Consider the following 22136-nt stretch of genomic DNA (forward strand, 5'->3'; position numbering starts at 1 on the left):
CATTAATAAAATAACCAGTCTGTCATTAAAATAAAAAATCTAATTCTTAAGCATTAAACTTAAATAATTAATTTGCTATCAGCAGGGCATTGAATGCTGCTGTATAATGTACTCGTGGAATACCATCCCAGAGAGTCTGTGACCAATTTCCCCAGATCACGGTTTGAAGGTGGAAGGACAGGAAGCAGTAACAAATGACCTTGATTCAGGAGAAAGTGACTCTTAATTCTGATGATGATGATTATTAAGATGACGATGGTTATGATGATGGCTGACATATCCCCGTTAGCAATTATCACTATTCAGTTTATAATACAGCCAGGGTGATCTACCAATATTTATTTTTAAATACATATTGATAGTGCTCAGGATTGGTTTCTTTGAACCGACAAACGAATGTTTAGATACACAGAAAACATTTGTCACGTGAACGGAGACAAATATAGTTATTTCCATTTTTTCTGCCGCCATTTTGGACATTGGTGGTCTATATTTCAAGTTGATGATATATTATTTCTGTTGTCAAAAATTAATTCCTTGACCTCAAAATCCTACATTTAGCACCAAGATCACCTTTGTAGCCTGGCTATGAGTAAAGATATGATAGAATTGATTTTTGTGGTGGCATCTTGGATTCTGCCCCCCCCCCCCCAAGCAGAGTTAACCCACATTTTTTGTGAGACGTCTCCCGGCTCATTTTGTTCAGGATCTGCAATACATCTTAAATCGAGCTTCAAACCGTGACCCGGGGGAATTGGTCACAGACTCCACGGGACGGGCTGCTCCAGCGCATGCTCCCATACCTGACCTTGCTTCCCCTCTCCATGGAACGACATTTCTGAGACGCTTCTCCACTGCTCTTCTCTCCAGGGATTCCATCAGGTGGTGGCACTGTCATCTCATGTCATCCCCCATTCTTATTTGTAATATTTGTATGCTATTAACTTTATGTACAGTAAACCTCTTCCTTTTCGGTTATTATATTTCCTCTCTTCCAGCTGAGGACATGTCCCAGATATGCAACAAGTAAAAAGTGCACATACAACTACTCTCTCACATACATATATCATCAGATGAAGCCAGCGTAGACCATTGATGATGATGGCATTTTTAACTTGAGGTTGGAAAATGCTCATTGATCCACTCTTTTCACAAAAACGATTTTTTTTTTTTTGTATACCTTGGTCGAGGCTCGTATGAGAGCTAACACACAACTCGCAGCAAGGAGGCATGAGACAAGAGGGGCGGGAGTGGAAGGGACAAAACAGTGGGGAACAGACACATTAGGTGAACTGTGGAAGGGAGAGGGATGGGGATGGGACGGGGAACATGGCGAAGAGAAGATGGACATTTCAGGGACTTTCAGGAAGGAAAGTAGGAGAAATGAAGGAAGTGGGCTTGGGTGGATTATCGGGGGTAGAAAAGATCGAGGATTTGGATGGGGGAAGATAAGAGGTGGTGGTGAACAGCTGTTTTGAAAGCCTGGAGGGAAGAATGGGAAAGAATAGAGTGAGGAAGTTTATTCCAAAGGCGGGAAAAAGAGGAATGAAAGAGTGAAGATGAGCAGTGATTCGTGATTTTGGTAGTTTTACCAGAAGGGGGTTGTTGGCGGACCTTGAGCGCCCTGTGGAAATGTGGTGGGGACAAATCGCAGAGAGAGCAGGGGGCAAGGCTGGAGAGGAGTCGGTAGAAGACAGAAAGACCACCGACCAACCTGCGGTGATTGAGTGAGAGGCCCAAAGACTCAGCTTCATTGCGGGAGATGCCGATGATCTTAAATGCCCTGGTTTTGACAGCGTGAAGCCGAGAAAGGTGGGAGGCAGGAGCACCAGCCCAGAGGGGAGAGCAGTACTCCATCAGGCTACGGACAAAAGCTTTGTAAGTGGTCAGGAGCTCAAGAGGGCCGAGGAAGGACTTAGCACGACGGAGGATTCCCAGTCGGCGACTGGCTTTTGAGGCGAGGTTGGAAATGTGACTTTCCCAGGAAAGGTCATGGCAGATAGTGAGACCTAGAAGCTTGAAAGAAAAGACTTCTTCCAGAGGATTGTTGAGAAAGTGGATGGGGGGTTTTGTAAACGGTCCTTTCGAAGAGACATAGTGAGAGTGTGAGATTTGTCTGGATTGAAAGACATGTTCCACGTGTTGGACCAGTTTGTGATTTTATCCAGATCTGCAGTGAGTGAAGAAGCTGCTGCTTGCCGGTCTGAGGGATGACAGATGGTACGGCAGAGGGTGGAGTCGTCGGCAAAGAGAAATAGAGGATTTTCCAGAGAGTCCGAGAGATCATTGATGAAAACCAGAAAAAGAACAGGGCCCAGAACGCTACCTTGAGGAACTCCAGCCTGCACAGGAAGAGGGGATGAAAGAACTCCATTTAGGGCCACACGTTGACTGCGACAGGAGAGGAAGTCTGCGAGCCATGAGTGGAGATGGCCTTGAATACCATGGGAAGAGAGTTTGGTGAGTAGGGCAGGGTGCCAGACTGTGTCAAAAGCACGTGATATGTCCAGGGATACGGCTCGGATTTCCTGTCTGGCATTGAGGACCTCCATCCATTGATGGGAGAGCAGAAGCAGCATATCCAGGGTAGAGTGACCTGGTCTGAAACCAAATTGATGATTGGAAATCAAGCCATTGGAGAAGAGGAAGGATTTCATATCTGAGGCGATGATGGATTCCATCACCTTGCTGATGATTGGGAGAAGGCTGATTGGTCTGTAGTTATAGGGATCTGTTTTTGCACCTTTTTATGCAGGGCAGTGATGTTAGCAGATTTCCAAGCAGATGGCAGATGACCTTGGGCAAATGAGAGGGTGAATAGAACAGAGAGAGGGTGAGCAAGAGCAGAAGAGCAGGCTTTGAGGACACGTGGGCTGATGCCGTCTGGACCGGTTGCAGAATCTGACTCGAGGTTTGAAAGCAAGCTCTCCACCTTGTCAGGAGAAAAGGATACAGAGTCCAGGGACAGTTGGGTGCGACTGGGTAAAGTGGGTAGAGATAGTGATGGGTTTAGGACACAAGATTTAGCTGCAAACACCGAGTTTAGACATTCAGCTTTATCACGTGTGGAATTAGCAGTGCGGCCATTTGAGGTAAGGGAGGGGATGGAGGGGGAACATACACCAGAAACAGATTTGATTAAACGCCACCAGGATTTTGAGGAGGGAGAGAGGTTTGAGAGTTCAGACTTGAGATGAGAAAGATGTTGTTTTCTGGCTCTCCTGAGGGTAGATACACACTTGTTCCGAGCTTTGTGGAAATAACTGAGATTGCCCTCATTTGGGTTTGCTTTCCATGAGGCAAAGGCAAGTTGTTTCAGGACAACTGCCTCGCCACAAGCTTCAGTAAACCAAGGGCGGGAGGAAGGGTAAGACAACTGAACACGAGAGGGGATAAATCTGTGCATGAAGGAGAGCAAGTTTTTTGAAAGAATTCCCAGGATGAGTTGATGTTTGAGAAAGTAGTGATAGGAGACCAGTCTGTAAGTTTGATGGCTGCTCGGAGACCCTGCTAGTCGGCTTGAGTGAAATGCCAGACTCGACGGCGGTGAGGTGGTTCTCTGATAACAGCCAGAGAGATGCCCACTTTAACAAGGACGTGGTCAGAAGAACCAATTGGAGCGAAGGAAGAGCAGCAGATATTGTCAGGGAAATTTGTCAAAATCAGATCCAGAAGAGATGGAGTACCATTGGTTGAGATCCGGGTCGGGAAGTTGACCGATTGAGTCAGTCCCAATGAGAACCGGGAACGGCTGCGTGGGAAAATTTGTGGCTATGTGCTCAGGCCTATGGTCTTTGCCCAAGGAGTTGGGTATCAGATAAAATGTCTCTTGAGACGAAGTGAGGTGACAGAAATTGTGGACTGATTTGGATGACACTTGGTAGTCATATTGGTGTGTGACAAGGACGAATTGATTCAATTTTGGTGAAGATCCGGACCCGGATCCGAAAATTTATTTTCAGTGATACTTCACCATTGAGAGATCAGACCTAAAAACAATAAATAACACGATATTTCCAAAAGTTGTGGATAGATTACCACAAAGCGAGGTGGATGAGTTGGGTAGGTGACGAGAACAATCCGATTACATTTTGGTTAAGGCCCAGATGCAGATATCAGTGGGATACAAAACATAAAGTGCTTAGCCTGGTGTAGGTATGTGCTCCACAGAGCGCCGTTCCAGCAAAATTATGTTTATGACTTGTCATTCGTTAATTATTAAATTCCTAGTCAAGCGGGTGTCACATTCTTGTGCTCTTTCATTTTGGCGGGAAGTACAACTAGGGTAGCAAAGCCGTTAGTTTTGGCAGTTATGAGATTCCAGTCCTGCAGCTTCAAATTTGGCCATTCACACCGTTCAAACCATCCTGAGGACTAAGGCCTGACTGGTCTTGTGTTGTTACTATAGCCTATGTATGCAAGTAATAAAACATTTTTTTTAATATAAAAGGATGTCGGGATGTTCCTCCAAAAAGTATGTAAACAAGGTAGGGATGTTCGCAAGAAATGATCATGTGAAACCATCTCAACCTCTTTGTTTGAATAATGGTTGTCCCAAGAAAAGACACTGTGTGTGTGTGTGTGTGTGTGTGTGTGTGTGTGTGTGTGTGTGTGTGTGTGTGTGTGTGTGTGTGTGTGTGTTTTCTCGAGGCAACCATTATTCAAAGAAAGATGTTGGGATGGTTACACATGATCATTTCTTGTGACCATCCCTGCCTTGTTTACATACTTTTTGGAGGAACATCCCAACATCCTTTTTACATTCAAAAAAAAGAAAAGTTTTTATTCCTTGTTTCTTTACTCTTTTTTTTTTTTTTAGAGATGTGTTTACTTGTTTGAGCATTTCATTGTTATTGCACAGAAATTTTTTTTTATCTTAAAACTTGTGTTCCATTGAACATGAGTAGTTGCCCCACCCCCCTTCTCAGGTGAAATGATGTTGGTACAGAAGGGGAATTTGTGGTGGACTACAATCTTTGCTGAACATAATTAAGTGACTAAATTTATGTCAGGGTAGTTTCCGGTTATAAAGTGTTTCGCCAAGAGTTTGTAAGAAGAGCGTCTTTATTATGTTCTACGACTGATTTAAACATGTTGTAGCACAAACTTGATAGACGTGCTCACATTGTATTAGTACTGTACATACTTTATGGACGATGGAACATTTTAAATCATACGTACTTTATATAAATATGTGTGTTCTTGCTGTCGATTGGCTGTATGCTTGTCCTGCATGAACAGGACAGCAGTACGGAGACAGACAGCCGATTGACCTCCTGAGAGAGAACCAGAGAGTCCTCACATCCAAGATGATGTGGTGGGGAGGGGGAGAGGGAAATGGGTGGTTTTAGGGAATGGGCCGTTTCATGGGGACTGATCAACACTGTGATTGTGACCGCGCTTCCCTGATGAATCCGGACAGCAGGGAAGAGTGGGGAGATTTGGCCCCCGACCTCTGTTCAGGAGTACAACCATCACAAAGTGACATCCCCAATTGTTCATTCATGTGTATTTTTATTCATTTTTTTTTGTATGTACATACTTTATAGACAGACACACTCATTCTTTGTGGTACTTGTTTTCATATTATGTACTTTATAGACACACAACCCTGATACTATTCTACTGTAACCACATCCATATCGGTCTGGTTGGCCCTTGGACAAATGTGTCTGGAGACCCCGCCCCCATCGGGCTGATTGGCAGTCATCATGCTCACCCCTCTGTTGCCATCATATTTCAGAGAGTATCTGTAAATATTTAACTGCAGAAATAATTGTACAAACAAATGACAGAAAAGGATGCTGCAACAACTAAAACTCTGTGGGATGGTTCCAGAGTCATTGCCATTGAGAGAGGCAGCTCAGAAATATGCCATCTGAAGATGATTATTGTTATTATTATGGTGATGAACAGAAGATTTTTCAGTTTTGACTGATCTCAGTTTTTTATTATTACGCCTCAGCCCAATTGGGCTAAGGGGTATGGTCGTCACAGGCGGTGTCCGGGCGTCCGTCCGTCCGGGCGTCTGTCAACTTTTGGTTTCCGTTAATTTCGAGAAAAACACCTTGTCCGATTAAATCCATTTTTGCAGTGTGTGTTGGGGCTGGGTAGAGGAAGGTTCCTTTCGAAAATGGGTGTGCTGCGATTTTCACTGTGGCCGCCACGGCAGCCATCTTGAAATTGGTTTCCGTCAATTTCGAGGAGAACGCCTTGTCCGATTAAATACATTTTTGCTGCGTGTGTTGGGGTTGAGTAGAGGAAGGTTTCTTTCGCAAATGGGCCCCCAGCCCAATTGGGCTCAGGGGTTTTGTCATCACAGGCGTTGTCCGGGCATCCGTCCATCCGGGCGTCTGTCAACTTTTGTTTTCCATCAATTTTGAGGAGAACGCCTTGTCCGATTAAATCCATTTTTGCAGTGTGTGTTGGGGCTGGGTAGAGGAAGGTTCCTTTCGAAAATGGGTGTGCTGCGATTTTCAATATGGCCACCATCTTGAAATTGGTTTGCGTCAAGGGGCTGAGGGGTTACGCCCGCTTTGCGGTGCTATTTTTGCTTTTGCTATGGTCTGGAGTACTGAAAAGTGATCCTTCCTGAGACAATCGGCTAAACAGACCAAGCAGGCTCTCATACATGCTTAAGCGACTGTTTTAGAGAATATACACCAACTTCAGTTTTGTATATAATTGGTGGGGCTGCCATTTTTTTCCCCACACCATCCCTACATGGAGTACTCGTTCATTCACAAATATATATATATATATATATATATATATACATATATATATATATATATATATATATATATATATATATATATATATATATATATATATATGTATATACAAATACATATATACATTTATACATATTTATACATTTTTACATTTATATATACATTTATGTATAAAGTGGACAACCCGTTGGGTTCCTGTTGTGACAGTGGTTGATGAAAAAAATCATTTCAAGAAAAAAAAAAAGGATAGCTCCAGAGAAATATACTGCTGAGGTTGATTGCATTGATCAAATTCTCCCGAAGAGTACTTGACTGAATCGGGAATTGATTTTTTAAATAATTTTTTCTGTTGCCCGATTTGAACGAAACTTGATACTGCACACCGCAGAAGAATGGTAGTAAGGTGGGCCGAAAATTTTGTGCTATCGTGTACCGTTTTGGCTGTATTTCGGGAACATACATACAGATATACAAGATGAGAGTTTTAGAAATATACAAGACAACCCATGAACCCGTTGGGTTCCTGTTGTGACAGCGGTTGATGAAAAAATCATTTCAAAAAGAAGAAGAAAAAAGATAGCTTCAGCAAACTATACCACTGAGGTTGTTTGCATTGATCAAATACTCCCGAGTACTTGACTGAATCGGAAAATAATTTTTTTAATAATTTTTTTTGTTCCCCCATTTGAAGGAAATGATATTGCGCGTCAATGTAGAAACAAAAAGGAGAAAAGAAAGTCGACGAAATTATTGTGCGTAATCTTCTAAACACAATTTTATTTATTAATGAACACGGAAGTATGAGATCAAAATGGCGATGTTTATTTTATGCTTAAAAATAAATCGTTCTTTGTCTATACTAAATGTTTGAGATTTTTTAATACATCATTTAAAAAAAAAAAACAGATAGCTCCAGCGAACTATACCGCCGAGGTTGTTTGCATTGATCAAATTCTCCCGAAGAGTACTTTACTGAATTGGGAATTGATTTTTAAGCAATTTCTTTTTTGCCTGATTTGAATGAAACTTGAGACTGCACACCGCAGGAGTGAGGTGGCCCTAAAATTTTTGTGCTACCATGTACCGTTTTGGCTGTATTTCGGGAACATACATACATTTGTGCAAGATGAGAGTTTAAGTAATATCTCTTCTTCTTCTTCCCCAGAAGAGATATATATATATATATATATATATATATATATATATATATATATATATATATATATATATATATATATATATATATATATGCCTGGTATTGGCTTAATGGTTCGGGTGGTGGGCTTGGGATCCGAGGATCCTAGGATCCTGAGTTCAAATCCCCCTCGTTTGTTGAATTAATACCAGGTGGGGTTGACTCTGCCTGTCATCATTCTGAGGTTCGCAAAATGAGTGCCAGTTTCCTGGTATCCTGTGTCGGAGTGGCAACCCTTCCAGGATTGTGCCCAATAGCCAAGGAGACTGCTTTGGCAGCACCAACGCTCTGCGCAGAGTATGTTCCCCATGGATGGATATATATATATATATATATATATATATATATATATATATATATATATATATATATATATATATATACATATATACATATTGTTGTAGATTTCTGCCCGCCGGCGTGCGAAAGACCTCGTCTAACCAATAGCGGTCGCATCGCCCACCGAACGGATAATCCAGTCGCGGCTTTCCGGATCAACGCCGGAAACCAGCCACGGGTGTGTTTATAACCACACCACAACTTTGTCCGCACTCTACCCGCGCTACAGGGTCCGATCGCCAAATCTTCAATTTACCTAATTATTCGCGCGGGTAGTTTAACAAGCGATTGTACCTCAACGGGACCGCTTGGAAGCGAGCCGCTTAAGCAGCTCGCTTCCTTTTGGGTTAACCAAGCGGGGTATTATCGCGCAGTCCCGTTGGACCCGATCACTTTACCGGCTATTTAAAAACCAAATATTCCGAGTGCAAGATGGCAGCTCAATTAAGGGAAGAGGATGCAACGAACAGGTTTACATTCACACAAGGACATTTATTATAATAAAACACGTACGCAATTAAACAAGGCAAAACACGTATGCAATTATACAAGCAACAAAAGCACGACAAAAGAACTTTGACCCTCTATACGAAATGCAATGCAAACATTTACAGCACACAAAGCACTTAACAATTTCCTACTTATTAGACAGGCCCACGGACACACGTACGCACACACACACACCCAAGAAATGGTGGCAGAGGCCTTTAATAACGAGCTCCAGCTTGGAGGACAGGTGAGCTGAAACCCAGAACCTATCTTGAACCTCTCCACCTCGTGTGGTCTTCATGTTGTTCGGACCCAGGCTCCAGCGAGAGCGAGCTGGATCCAATCACCGTGAGCTGCGATCCTTCTCAAGCTCTCGTGAATCCTCCCGCGCTTCTCAAGACGTGCTGGTGAGACGAGGCACCGATCCTTCCCGTTGATGCGTCGCTTCCCCGAGGAACCACCTCCACGAAGAGGTCGATGAGTCGCACCAAGCCGGGAACCAAAATGGAGAATAAAGAGCTCCACGAACCAAGTAGAAGAAGAAGCCACCACTCGCAGCTCGAGCTGAGCGACCAGCTTAACTCTCTTCCAAGCAAAGCAGCTCGAAGCAAAAAGCTCTCCCAAGCCAAGCAGAAGCCGAAGCTCACTGAACCACCAAAGCAAAAAGCCTTCTCCTGAGCCAGGCCTCAGCCGAAGCTCACTGAGCCAGCCGAAGCAAAAAGCTTCCGAAGGCCTCAACCCTAACCCAAGCCAAGCAGGACCTGAAGGTCTGCTGAACGTCTACTCTCTGCCGAAGCAAAAAGCTTACTACTCCAACTCCCGAACACGAACAAAGAAAAGATCTCCTCTTATCCTCCTCCCACCCTTCCCCCGCTCCCGGCGTGACTCATGACTCATGCCCTCGTGCCCCATCCCCCGCTCAGCCATGGGTGGGAGGGAGTTGTTGACATCATGAGTCATGGGACGGCAGGGTTCTTCTTGCTCTTCACAGAAGAGGGGGAGGGATGTCTCCATTGTTCGTTCCCTAACTATTAAATCGATCCGCAGCGCATCTAATCGATTTCTGAACATTTAAACAATGGAAGGTGAGCTATCTAGGGAACAAGCATTTATCGACATAGCTGACTAAAGGAACCTGTATGTTGTGTGCAATCGAATTCCAAATTCGTAACAACATATATGTGTGTGTGTGTACTCAAGAAAGACCCACCCACATCTCCCACCTGTGAATGGGGGGAATAACCAATTATCTCTCACATAATCAGATCTCTCACCTAATCTCACGTAATATCTCACCTAAGCTCACCGAATTTGGTTTCAGACCAGGTCACTCTACCCTGGATATGCTGCTTCTGCTCTCCCAACAATGGATGGAAGCCCCCAATGCCAGACAGGAAATCCGAGCCATATCCCTGGACATATCACGTGCTTTTGACACAGTCTGGCACCCTGCCCTGCTCACCAAACTCTCTTCCTATGGTATCCAAGGCCATCTCCACTCATGGCTCGCAGACTTCCTCTCCTGTCACAGTCAACGTGTGGTCCTAAATGGAGTTCTTTCATCCCCCCTTCCTGTCCAGGCTAGAGTTCCTCAAGGTTGCGTTCTGGGCCCTGTTCTTTTTCTGGTTTTCATCAATGATCTCTCTGACTCTCTGGAAAATCCTCTATATCTCTTTGCTGATGACTCCACCCTCTGCCGTACCATCGGTCATCCCTCAGACCGGCAAGCAGCAGCTTCTTCGCTCACTGCAGATCTGGGTAAAATCACAAACTGGTCCAACACGTGGAACATGTCTTTCAATCCGGACAAATCTCACACTCACTATGTCTCTTTGAAAGGACCATTTAGAAACCCCCCCATCCACTTTCTCAACAATCCTCTGAAAGAAGTCCTTTCTTTCAAGCTTCTGGGTCTCACTATCTGCCATGACCTTTCCTTGGAAAGCCACATTTCAAACCTTGCCTCCAAAGCCAGTCGCCGACTGGGAATCCTCTGTCGTGCAAGGTCCTTCCTCAGCCCACCTGAGTTCCTGACTACTTACAAAGCTTTTGTCCACAGCTTGATGGAGTACTGCTCTCCCCTCTGGGCTGGTGCTCCTGCCTCCCACCTTTCTCCGCTTCACGCTGTAGAAACCAAGGCATTTCGGATCATTGGCATCTCCCGCAATGAGGCTGAGTCTTTGGGCCTCTCACTGAATCACCGCAGGTTGGTCAGTGGTCTTTGTCTTCTACCGTCTCCTCTCCAGCCTCGCCCCCCTGCTCTCTCTGCGATTTGTCCCCACCACATTTCCGCAGGGCACTCAAGGTCCGCCAACAACCCCCTTCTGGTAAAACTACCAAAAATCACGAATCACTGCTCACCTTCACTCTTTCATTCCTCTTTTTTTCCGCCTTTGGAATAAACTCCCTCACTCTATTCATTCCCATTTTTCCCTCCAGGCCTTCAAAACAGCTGTTCACCACCACCTCTTATCATCCCCCATCCAAATCCTCAATCTTTTATACCCGCGATAATCCACCCAAGCCCACCTCCTTCAATTTCCCTGCTTTCCTTCCTGAAAGTCCCTGTAATGTCCATCTTATATTCCCCATGTTCCCCATCCCATCCCTCTCCCTTCCACAGATCTCCAAACGTCTCTGTTCCCCACTATTTTGTCCTTCCCACTCCCTCCCCTCCTGTCTCATGCCCCCCTTGATGTGCATTGTGTGTTAGCTCTCATACGAGCCTCGACAATGTATACAAAAAAAAAAATCAAAAAAATCAATCAATCCCAGGTGGCTGGGATTTTATATATATATATATATATATATATATATATATATATATATATATATATATATATATATATATATATATATATATAAATAAACTCGTCCCATGCTCTCATATCCGAAGACGCTGCATGAAGCAACCATGAAAGGCTACGTAAGGTAATCGCTTTGCTGTTTCAAACCCTTGCCAGAGTTCCTCCACAGCTGTGAAGGCATTCATAAATAGTACACACATGAGAATTCCAATACTACACACACCCTCAGCTGCGGGACCAATATCATTGCAAATTGGTGAATCATCAGCAACAGCGCAGACATACATGCATACCTCTTAGACTCCCAGCATGTACAACGTGCACATGCTGTTTGACGAATATTGCTTTTTACGGTCAGTGTGGAAAACTCTGGTTTCCCATGACATCGATAACTGAGTACAAGGTGGTGAGGGTGTGGGAGTTCATGATGGTGTGGGATTTGAGTGATCCATTGGTGAATAATTCTCTCCCAGAGAAGAAGGCAAGTCAAAAGTGAAATGCAAGAGCAGAGGTGAATGAAATTGAGGAGTGGTTGCAACAGGAGTAGAGAATGGGAATGGTGCAGCATGGGAAGCAGGGTTTTGAGGTGGATGAAGCATGATTCATGAGGAAATACATGTGTGAAGGAAAGGAGGAAGATGGTTCAGAGTGGCGGTTGGAAGAAAGGAGGAGGAGAGGAGAGGAGGAAAATGAAGGCAATCGGAGAGGAACAGCAAGTTGCTTGGACTCGGTGGGAAGGTGTGCAGGTGAGGATGTTGAAATAGCAAGAGATTTGGAGCATGGAGTCAATACTATTGAATTTCCTGTTGCGGGCAATGTATGATGTGCTTCCATTGCCAGCAAACTTGAGGGTGTGGGGGGTTGTTGCAAAAGGAGAGCTGCGCTTGGTGCGGAGGTCGTGGAATGATGCAGCATGCACTGAGTGCATCCTCAGTAGCATTGGCAGCAGGAAGATATAGATGGCGGCATGATCAAGTGTCGGCAGCGGTAGTGGAGATGATGCAACAAGAGGTGATGAGATAGAGAAAGATGGGAGTGGAAAAGGAGGAGGAGGCCCATGAGAGAGAGGTGGTGTTTTGTAAAAGAGGGCTCAGTGGTAAGAGGTGGAAGACGGTGGAAGGTAACAGGTCTGCCAAATGCATGTGATTAGCACGTGGTGGCAGACCTAAAGCCACAGATGTTATTTCCATAGGAGATCTGTGTGACAAGTTTGTGGCCTGACATTGTCATCTGGTCAGGTACAACAAAGCATGTCATCTTTGGGCAATTGTCAGTACCTTGGGAAGAGAATATGGAGGAGGTGCATGAGAGGAAGAGAGGAAATTATGGTGAACTGGAAGCGGAGTCTCAGGAGAAGGGATGGCAAGTTTCTTGTCAGCCATTTGAGGTGTGGTGTGGTGGGTATATTGGCAATTCCTTCTATGCATTTCTTGCTCGACTTTGAGTGGAGCATGTGGAACAGAAAGGAGGAGGTGTGAGAGAGTGGCCCAGGTTGCCTTGAATGGCTCACTTTGGATTTGAAGGAAGTTTATGGAGGAAGGTCAAAAGGTGTAGGTTGAGATCGATTGGGTGGGGTTTCTTTCAGCCCTAAAAGGGGAAGTTATTGAGTGTGGAAGAGATATGGAGGGATGTTGATTTGAACAGTGTATGCTGTGAGGTTAGTCAGTTGGTTGTGTATGTGTGTGTGTTTTTTTGTGCATGTCTTGTGTGTTTTATCGTTGAGTGGTGCATGTTGTAAAGTTGGACGGTCGGTTGGTTGCTCCAGTATTTATGTTCGGTGCTGTGGATTCTGAGAAGCTGTTGTTATTGGTGTAACTCGTGTTCTTGCTGACTGGGGGTAGGGGTACGTATGCATCCAAGTGTACTTGCTGCATCTGGAGGCATAATGGACCCCTGCTGGCACACCTTAGCTGACTGTATCGAGGTTGAAGGGCCGAAACGGGATGATCCTGAGGACTTCGACTGAAGACCCGGTCAGCGAGGCACACTTGTGGCTCAGGGGTGTTTTGAAGTTACACATTTTTCTACACACATACACTATTGATCCCCTAATTCTGTTTCTTTTGTAATCCAAAATCGAGCAAAGTTCACATTCGCATCGACCACCTCTCTTCCGTCACCGCACCTGGCCAGGCCTCTTCGTGACGTACAGTATTGTTCGGGAATAACTCCCTTGGTTTTGTTTTAAATCCTTTATTTATCAATTGACGATATTATGTTTTTATCTTTATTTTTGATTCACCTAATGTTGTTAGTTTATTAAAATCAATTTTTGGCAATTTATTTGATACAAAAGGCCAACATTTGTAATGCTGGGTGAAGATTACATAATTTGGTATTTGTATCTGATCTATAGAAGGACCATCTGGACCCGGCCACCTTGGTCGGTACGTTCCCTTCTCCTTTCTCTCACTTCACGCTCCTCCATGAGCCTAGACATTGTACAAAAAAAAAATTTTTTTAAACGACAAGCCTGTCTGTCTCACGAATCCAGCCATGGATTTTGATCAAAGCACCAAATGTGGAACTCTTTTACAATACGTTTACCTTGTATAATGTATCCACTAAGCTATTATATTTATACCTGTATGGATTTTCAAATTCAACAAGACACTCACAGTGATATTGTATATACAATGCAACTTCATAGTGATCCGTTACAAGCCCTGCCTCATTGGTGTGTCCGTGCGTGTGGATGTGTTTGTGTTCATTTTCGGTTCTTTCCTCTTTGGTCTCCCACCTTTCATATGATAACTGAGCTTCCTTGGATTCCTGATGAAAGTGGCACAAACCATACAGGCTGAGCATTTCTAACCATGTTCACAATAAAGGTTCATCACTACCAAGGCTTTCTTCCACCAAGACAAAAAGTGATGCTCGCCCACGGGTTTGGAATGTGTGGGCTATGGACACTCAATTACGTCTCACTCCCTCTGAAGTTTAATAACGAGATATGTGTGCAATCAGAGGTGCTAAGGCATTTCACCTGTTGTTGCACTAGTCTTAGCGTCGTCCAATTCATGCATTTGCAAGAACTTCACCCTTGGACAAGGATATTTATTTCATACAATTTTGAATCGATGTGGTCAACAACCAAAAAGAGCAGTTTGATGGAGACGAAGATGTTTGAAAAGGACAGCTATTTGGGAAGGGGATATGATGGCAGTGCTTAGATATACCTGCGCACCATTTGTGATTGAACAATTTGAAGGAGAAACTTTCACCAACATTTAATTTCTCTCCAAATAATCCGATCGATGAGATGCATTTCTTTGTGACATTTGTCGCATTCCTTTCTGTTGCTCCTCTACGAATGTGGAAATTATCCCAGACGTGCGAACCCAACAAATGGATTCTAAATGCGTGAAAGATCAGGCGCACAAAGAACGTCCTCGAATGCCAAGATCTTCTGGCAGTTCGATTTGGTCACGATCCTCCACTGGGTGCTTCATTCAGCACATCAATTTCTTCTTCTTCGTTGGTGTACAGCACAAGACTGTGGGGTAGCATCATTGGCTGAGACCGTGGCTGTGCTGCTGATGCAATGCCCTCTGCTGGTTAGGGCAGGAATTTGGAATTTGGCTATGGTGCCAGCGATAGCTCGCCCACTCGTTGCAAAGGAGTCCGTGGGATCTTGAACATCCACCAACTAATGCTGGCAGATGGGGCACCGGTTTAACGTCCACCCAAGGGACTCACATTGATGATACAGTCTTTTGCCCTCTTTTGAGAGAAATACAATCGCCGCCGCCCGATGTTGCACCACCATTTTGCAGTGGGATGTATAAGTAGCTCAGAGCTTTGGTTCTGAGTGAAACCAAGAGTGCAACACAATTAACTTTTGAAGTCCATTAAATAATTTAAATTGATAGATTAACTTAACGTTTTCCCATCACTGAGATGGGTACGTTTCCTAGTGCTGCATTTAATAAAAACTAACCTCAACCCTAATAGAGGCCGACCCTCAGCCGGACCATCGGAGAGGCCGACCCTCAGCCAGACCGAATCTCAGGGAGCTTGACCAAATATAAGCCTGACATTTTGAGGCCAAGTTTCAGTGAGCCTGACCCTCTGAGGACCAATACTCAGTGAGCCTGACCTTTACTGAACCTGAAGGCTGACTTGACTCTCAGTGAGCTTATCCACATGTGAGGCCGATTGTCAGTGATCCTGATCTTCAGAAGTTCCAACCCTCATAGAAACCACAAATTCGTTGCACATTTTTTATATCTTTATGTCTGTGTGATCTTCATCCTTGAGGGCACAGTAAGCATGTTACGGGCTGCCCCCACGTGGCTAATATCCCTACTTTATGTGCTTTTAGTCGTTAATAAGGTGCACATGATTTTTGCTGCCACCGTTCCACTTTCGTTGCAATGGGAACCTCAGCTGTTACCTGGCTTAGCGCTCTCCATCTCCTCTGTTCTGCTGTCTTCCAAGTGCAGGTCGTGCTGCCAACTCTGAGATGAGCGAGTGCAGACCGAACGGTACCACAGCGATACTGTCCCCAAAGAGTGAAAATGCTCACAAAGACCTAAACACTCTGTCACAATGATGATGTGAGCCTTGTTTTCATCCTGACCAGGATCATCTCGGTATCATCACATTATCTCCGCATTAGCTGGCTCACAATCCACCTGTGGTTGCATCATATCTGGATTAGACCCTCACAGGCAGTGTGACCACTCCTCATTTTCATAAATGCCAAAGTGAGCCAATGAAAAAAGCCAATAACACTGGTCAACAACAAATTTGTTGTCTGCATTTTTTAAGCTGATTTAGGACGAATCTGATGCGCTGAATCCAAAACTCACATTAGTTTTGTTCAATCAGGTCAAGTTTTTGAGATATGGCCACATGTCGTTTTTTACATTTTTGTTCACATGTACGCATGTGTGGAGCATTTTAGAAGAAGTTGGTGGGGGTAAAATGTCATCTCAAATAATTGTTTTGATTGGAAATAATTATTTTAATGACAAGAAGTATTCAGGTACGATAGTTATGGGTGATTATGTCGAAAAGGGATCAGTTTGAAGTCATAAAACCTCAAAATCTTCCAAAAATTGGTGAGGCTGAAGTTTGGAATTTGGTCTGAAGTTTGGAATTCCCATGGTTTGGAGGGAGCCGACAAACCATGTCACTGACTGCTACTTCTGCGCTGTTGATGTGTCTGGAATCAACAGAAAGAACCGGGGCAGCCTCAAGTATCCTGATCTTCAATCAGCACGTCGTCCTGTAGCTCATTGTGATGCAATTCCAGTGCCTGTCTTCGGCGAACTTCCTGACATTAGTGACGAAGATGCCTCCAGTGTTGAAGGACATGAAGAAGAAGAAGTGGTTCTTGAAGATGATGCTCCACATCCATTTTCCCAAAAGGAGTTGAATGATCTAGTTCGTGACCTCAGCTTGTCAAAGGACTCTGCCGAACTGTTGGCATCCAGATTGAAGGAAAAAAACCTCCTCTCTGACAGTGCTCGCATCAGCTTCTTCCGCAACAGGCATCAAGAGTACCTCCGTTTTTTTCTCTGAAGAGAAGGACTTGGTGTACTGTGCTGATATTGCGCAGCTTCTGCTCAAGCTTGGAGTGCCACAGTACGAACCCAAAGATTGGAGACTGTTCATTGACAGCAGCAAGCGATCACTGAAATGTGTTCTGCTACACAACGGCAACCAGTTTGCCTCTGTACCCATTGCTCACTCGACTACACTGAAGGAGAAGTATGAAGCGGTGAAGTACGTGCTGGAGAAAATTGGTTATGATCAGCATAAGTGGTTTATTTGTGTTGACCTGAAGATGGTGAACTTTTTGTTGGGACAACAGTCTGGCTTCACCAAGTACCCATGTTTTCTGTGCATGTGGGATAGTAGGGACCATGCTCAGCATTACACGAAGAAGGACTGGCCTGTGCGGGAGGAATTGGTGCCATGCAAAGAAAGGAACGTCATCAACGACCCTCTGGTGGACAGAGACAGAATACTCTTCCCACCGCTGCACATCAAGCTCGGCTTAATCAAGCAGTTCACCAAGGCTCTGGACAAAGATGGTGACTGCTTCACTTACTTGTGCCAGGCTTTTCCAGGATTGACCATGGAGAAGTTGAAAGCTGGCATCTTTGATGGTTCTCAGATCCGTCAGCTCATCAGAGATCCAGAGTTCAAAAACTCAATGAACGAAGTGGAACTGGAAGCGTGGAAGACATTTGTTTTGGTAGTGAAGAACTTTCTTGGCAACAATAAGGCCAGAAACTACGCAGAACTTGTCAACAACATGCTGACTGCTTTCAGAAACCTGGGCTGCAACATGAGCATCAAGATGTACTACCTATTTTCACATATGAACCGGTTTCCTGAGAACCTGGGTTCAATGAGTGACGAGCAGGGGGAGAGATTCCATCAGGACATGAAGGAGATGGAGACCAGGTATCAGGGTCGCTGGGATGCAGTCATGATGGCTGACTACTGTTGGAATCTGAAGAGAGACCTCCCTGCCGCTGAACATTCCAGGAGTTCGAAGAAACGGAAGTTCAAGCCCTGAAGTTTGAACAGTGGTGACGCAACATGCAATTTACTTGTACTTACCTTTATCAATGCCCACCATTCAGATGACAGTAATCGATGTTTCTATCATGTAATCAATAAATGTTGTTGGCAAAACATTTTTTTTTCTTAAAAACATGTTTAGGATGATATGTGTTGACAAAAATCAGCTGATAATGCCACAAAAATGTAATTGATTTTGTCACAAGATCTGATTTTTTCAAATCAACTTAGCACAAAAACCTGACCTGATGGAGAGAAACGGATGCCATTTCCTGATTCAGCAGTGCCAGAATACCCTAATTCACTTGTAGAAATCTAGACAACATTCAGAAAGTAAAAAATTGTTGACCAGTGTAATTCACAAGGTTTCGGAAAAGCGATGATTATAGAAAACCTATAAAAAACCAAGACGCCAAGGTGAACAACGAATAGCCAAGACCTTGTGAAAAAAGCCAAGGAGTGGTCACACTGCTCACAGCGTATTTTCCTTGCCTTATAAGGGTCTTTTTATTTGTAGGTACTTTGAAAAATAGCAAATAAAACGCCAGTACAGTATTTAAGAAAGAATTGAGAGAATTGTTGGAAAACTCCAGACCAGTAAGCTTCAGTTGTGGGTAGAGTGGAGTAAGGTGGAGCACTGCGGGGTGGCATCATTGACTGAGTGCGTGGCTGTGCCGCTGATGCAATGCCATCTGCTGGTTAGGGCAAGAATTTGTAATTTGTTCAGGTGCTGCCAATAGCTCACCTGCTCTTCGTGAAGGACACCTTCAGATCCTTAACGTCCACCAACTAATGTTGGCAGAAGGGACATCCGTTTAACGTCCATCCAAGGGACGGCACACACATTTAACCACTCTGCCTGTGAAACCCCGGGATCACAGTTTACAGCTGGGTTGGGAATCGAACCCAGGTGAGACAGCTTTGTGGCGAGTGTGAGGATCCTTACTGTTTGTAATTTGCATAAACGAATTTGATTGCCAAGCAGAGGAAAAACTTCCCAAATTTGCAGATACAAAGATGCAGGTTGTAAAGGAGGGGGGACTGGGGGTGGCAGGGTAGTGCACATATCGAGGGGAGGGGTTGGGGTTCTTAATCTATATTTCTATACATATGGACTTGCACAAGAAAATAATTGGTGGGTAAGAAACTTGAGCAATCGACACAGTGTCCGGTGGTAATAGAAAAAGCTTGTTGGGTTTAGGTTACATTCACAGGGGATAGTCGACCAAAGTCTAAGGAGGTAGTGACATCATTATTCAGAAACCTGAATCTTACTTTGATTTCTTTGGTTATCACTATTTAAGATGTTCGGAGTGAAGTAGCCAAGTTTCAGGTTTTGAAGACTTCGTTTAAGAGCTCAAGTTGGTGATTTACTTGGGATAAGAAGAATTTGTTTTAAAACTGGATTACTTTGTTGATGTGTTTGTTTTAGTGGTTGAAATGTTTTCATTACATACCTATAACTACCAAATACAATGTGGACAAGTCTGGAGACGACGATGGTTCACGAGCGGTATTTGACGATGTAGATTGTTTCAGAAGTCAAGGATGAGACAATGTGATAATGTTTGACCAAGTTATAAAAATGATCAACATGATGTGGCATGAGTGACAAGTTAGTTGCAAAATGTCGAAAACCCGGTTTCGTTCAACAACTTAAAAAATTTGACTTTTGCATAACCTTTAAAGGTCACAAAACAATGTTGTGGACATTAAAATAAGGAAACAGGATACGTGCTATAGCTTATTGGAGTTAGTTCGTCGAAGAAGGTCCAAAATCCGGTTCGGTTTCCACAACTTTGAAAATTTGACCTTTGTGACCTTTAAAGGTCAAAGGTCAAGGATTATGACCTTTGGTGCAAAACTTCTTCTGGAACATTCCAGAAACAATATAACGTCATATAGGCTCTATGGTATTTTGCACTCCTCAGATTATCCATACTTTAATGAAATCAGCGTAAAAACAAACTTGAAGGGGGCGCCACAGGTTAGGTGATTCAGATAGAGCAAAATGGTTTCAAGACTTTCGGTGGGGAATGACCTCAAGATTATGCATAAAAAATATTGTCATCCTAGCTCTCAAAGTTTGGGCAGTCGTTTGATTTTTATGTCAAAATTCGAAATTTTCTATGTTTGTGACCTTGTGACCTTGACCTTGTGACCTTGACCTTGTGACGAAAATGAAAAATCGAGCTCCGTGGGGCTATGCAGGTGCCATTGGGCGAACCAAATACTGAAACGCCTGTCAGATTCGCCAAACCCCCAAGGAGAAGATGCAAATTGAAATCGGCTACCCCCTAAAAACACAGGTTTTTGGGCGTGGTGCTGCCCATAATGGGCGTGGTGCTGCCCATAATGGGCGCACCATGCCCATGTTCAGGAAAACACAACGAGATCATGATATAAACCTCCCACCAAAATTTTATCAGGATCGGATCAAAACCCACGGAGCTATGCTCGGGACAGACAGACAGACAGACAGACAGACACACAACAATAACGATTATAGTGGTCACCTATTTTTTTCATGAAAATATTTTTTCGTGAACCAATAATTTTTTTCGTGAAAATATTTTTTCATGAACCAATAAATCCAGTGCCAGATTTAGGGGCAGGCAACCCAAGCGACCGCATTGGGCACTGGGCTCAGGAGGCGCCGGCTGACGGGCTTGGGGTGCGCCGGCCACAAATCTATAACAAGGAACTTTGATACAGGAGGAGACCATTCGACCCATGATGCCTACATTACAACACCAGGTTTAATAAATCTGTCAAGCCAGAGACTTAATTTATTGAAGGGATGGGGGAGGGCGGGGGGGGGGGGAGTGGGGATGAGAAAAGTGTGGCGGCCTCAAGGATATCGCTTGGGTGTTTCATGGAGTGGAGGGGGGGGAGGTGGACTAGGCAGTTTCAGAGTGAAGAATATACAACACCAACCACACACTATTCCTTGATGAGACCCTCTCACAGACATCACAATCAGCACACATGTAAACAATCACCCATCCGTACTCGAACTACCAATAAGACCTGCGAATATCCCGATACCCCTCTATCTCCAATGCTTGTGCGTACCTATCTAGTTTCAATTCGAACCTATCAACTCTCTGCTGCCACTACCTTTCCAGGGAGACCATTCCATGCATCAACAGCTCTCTGACTGAAAGACCCTTACCTTAACACTGTCTTAACTCTCCTCGTCTTTACTTTCAGACGATGGTCCCTAACCCGATCACTGTCTATTCTGCTGAAGAATTCTTCTGCACTTGTTTTGTCAAACCCTTTATTTTGTTAAAAATCTCCATCAGATCCTCTTGTAAACACCTCCTTGTTAATACTGCATATAAAGTCTACCTTAGCCTGGACACCCCGATCCCTTTGCCCACAAAATTTTTCCCACTGCTTCGGAAATGCTAAACCTTCCTGTCTACACCATTCTTCCATCCATAGGTTGACGTCTCTCACTTTGCTCATACATTATATTCCATTTCCTGATCTTGGGAGAATCCCAGAAAAAATTACCTCACAACCCTTTGCTTTCACCGGCTTTCCCAATCTCCTGTGTCTATTTTACAAATCCTCAGAGGAAACTTTCCCTACATCATTTGTTCCCAGGTCGTCCCCTACAACCAACGTCAACCTGCCAGGACCTGATACCATGTCATTTAACCTTTCTTCAATGTTTCTAACTCCTGCTCCTTCAAAACTGTACAGAACTCCATCTACAATCCTTCCTGCAGAATTAAGAATTGACATATTGAATGGTCTCATCACAAACAAAAACTCTCCCTGGCCTCATTCCTACCAATCTCTATTGCTGCACCCTCACCACTGCTCGCCATTGCTTCCACCTCACCACTGCCTGCCGTCACTACATCATTTACCACTGCCTTCCCTTGCTACCACCACACCAGTGCCTTCCCTTGCAACCCTCTCATCATGTTTTCAGAAGTTGAATAAATGGTGATGGGGTGCCAAAGATGCCCCTTGCCTGGCGTGTCTTTTGATCTCGGGGCAGCCCTGGATAAAACA

The 22136-nt window shown here is 44.2% G+C and overlaps 1 protein-coding gene and 1 long non-coding RNA gene across 11 annotated transcripts in view; one reads left to right on the plus strand and one right to left on the minus strand.

Annotated features, from left to right (window-relative positions):
* The window catches only part of LOC147016159 (Kv channel-interacting protein 4-like), a 484774-nt gene that overhangs the window by 367120 nt on the left and 95518 nt on the right, over positions 1–22136 (plus strand). The window contains exon 1 of one of the 10 annotated variants that reach the window (XM_085848923.1): positions 729–882. The exons of 8 other annotated variants lie outside the window; for them this stretch is intronic. The gene's annotated coding sequence lies outside the window, so the exon portion shown is untranslated. Of the gene's footprint in view, positions 1–728; positions 883–22136 lie in introns of those variants that run through there. One more of the 10 variants, XM_085848922.1, reaches the window with a different exon arrangement.
* Positions 1–22136, minus strand: part of LOC147016161 (uncharacterized) — a 117203-nt gene that overhangs the window by 62194 nt on the left and 32873 nt on the right. The gene's annotated exons all lie outside the window — the stretch shown is intronic.

Source organism: Eptatretus burgeri, chromosome 12 (assembly GCF_056783735.1).
Source record: "Eptatretus burgeri isolate ZD-2024b chromosome 12, Ebu_testis_v1, whole genome shotgun sequence".
Classification (NCBI taxonomy): Eukaryota; Metazoa; Chordata; class Myxini; order Myxiniformes; family Myxinidae; genus Eptatretus; species Eptatretus burgeri.